Consider the following 2,500-nt stretch of genomic DNA (forward strand, 5'->3'; position numbering starts at 1 on the left):
ACACCTTGTCTAGTGGGCGGGGCTTAACTACAATATTAATTAGCAGATTTTATGCATATTCGTAGACATTTATGTAACTTGTGTTTAAGTTGTTATGATCAAATGAATTTATTAACGCTGATATAATTCTGTGAGAAATTGTATACCTAATAAGAGCGTTTTAACGGAAGTGGGCGGGGCTTAGCGAGATATTAATACTATTTATGTTTACACTGAGGTGTTATAATGAATTGCTTATGAAATCTGATTTGTAGGGAATTCATAACGTTCCAGAATTATTCAATAAATACAATGAAATAAATAATAAAGATTTCCAATTTCTCTATAATTTCTTAGTTTTATAATAAACTCATATAATAAACAATAAATCATCTGTTTGTAGCTACATTTAATGACTTTTTAAAGAAAATGTAGCAGCTAAATCATGTGCTTACTTGAAGTTAATGAGTGTGTGTGTGTGTGTGTGTGTGTGTGTGTGTGTGTGTGTGTTTTAAGCATTGGTTGTGTAACTCAGTTATAACTCAACTCTTGTCATATTCTTTTTTACACACGTCTGGAAATTCCTTGAAATCCGCATGACGTCGGTCTTCCTTATGTTTTTCCAGCACATGTAGCACTTGCTTAATACTTTGCATGTGATGTTACTAACATTACTTACTTCGTGTCTCGAGATGAGACGAAATACAGCTTTAAACATCGGCGATCGCTGCCTGGTAATTGAGTTGTTTTGCTTTGCTGGGGAAGGTTTAACAAAGCACAGAAACTTTGTTCCATGACAATATGAGAGAATGAAAAATTCCTCATTCTCTACACACACAAAAATGTAAACATCTGCACAAATGTTTAGCTGAAGCTTGTGTTGTTTTGGTGCACACTCGGGAGAACGGAGCAGAGTGTTATCTGGGTTCTGATAAGGATCTCTAAATTGATATCAAAGCAAACTGGGCTTTATCACACAGACCTTGTTTTTCTATAGAGAAATTAAAGATAGTGGATGCCAGGAATTCCACTTTTACCCCGATACAAACCTCCAGAGTGAAAGGATCTGCGGTGGATCCAGATGGCACTTCTCTGGACAATAACATGGCTGGAAAATACTAACAATAAGCCTGTGAGAGCCTCAAACACTGTCCAGAGGTGTACAAGTCAGTGCAAACGTTCCTGAAACCTTCCACATTTCCTCATAGATTTGAATTGATTTAACAGAACGGTGTATAAACTAGGGGGGCACGGTGGCTTAGTGGTTTTGCATGTCCCGCCTCCACCTTGTGTGTGTGGAGTTTGCATGTTCTCCCCATGCCTCGGGGGTTTCCTCCGGGTACTCTGGTTTCCTCTCCCGGTCCAAAGACATTTATGGTAGGTTGATTGGCATCTCTGGAAAATTGTCCGTAGTGTGTGAGTGCATGAGTGAATGTGAGTGTGTGTGTGCCCTGCGATGGGTTGGCACTCCGTCCAGGGTGTATCCTGCCTTGATGCCCGATGACACCTGAGATAGGCACAGGCTCCCCGTGACCCAAGGTAGTTAAGATAAGTGGTAGAAAATGAGTGAGAGAGTGAGTATATAAACTATAGGTCCTGGGGGTCAAGGTGGATAAAAACAATGCAATCAAAACCATTTTACGTTCAAATATTATATTAAAAACACAGCTTAGTAAGCAAAGCACTTTTAGGATTTTTTCTATAGTTTAAAATACGACTGTTTTGTCACCTCTATGCTAGTTTGTTGTTTTTGGGCGTGGCCTATCCAGTGAGAACCAGTTGTAGCTAAACAACAAAGCTAACCAGTTATATACAAATAAATAAACGCGTTCATCAGTCAGTCGTGTCATTTAAATGTTGGTGTTCAGCTTCATTACTAGCTTTGTTCTCAGATTAGATTAGCAAAGCGAGCTAACTGTGCTAGCTATATACACTCACCTGAGGAGCCAATGACCTCTACGTCTTCCCGAACTTCTTCAGAATGTCTTTATACGTATGTAAAGAGTATAAAGAATATTTAAAGTGTAGGACAGGATAAGGTGAAACCACACTAAAGTTTTTCTACAACACAATAAATAAGAACTAATTTCACAGAGGAGTTAATTTAACTTTATAGCATCATACGGCATTTACATCAAATGGAGAAAATGTCATTGGTTGCTGAGTGAGTGCTCGCCTTTGTCTCGTAACATACATAGCAATAAATAATGCTGAGATGAGGATTTATGATAAACACCACTGAAAATGTAAGAAATGAGGAGTGAGGGGTAAGACGAGGGAGGATAAATGTGTTAAAGGCACTAAAGAAGCTCCGCCCACTTGTCCTACACCTCACTCCTCATTTATTGAGAGCGGTCTAAAATAAACATCGAGCGACAGATGCTCCATCACCATCAGTGAAGAGGCGGAGCCAGATCTCTTGCTATAGCTTATAGATTCTCGGCTTCGCTCAATCGCGACCCTGTGACTCACGTGTGAGGCGTGACGTGAGGCGTGATGGATGAGCCTGTCTCTTCAGAAC

This window comes from Tachysurus vachellii, chromosome 21 (assembly GCF_030014155.1).
Source record: "Tachysurus vachellii isolate PV-2020 chromosome 21, HZAU_Pvac_v1, whole genome shotgun sequence".
NCBI lineage: Eukaryota > Metazoa > Chordata > Actinopteri > Siluriformes > Bagridae > Tachysurus > Tachysurus vachellii.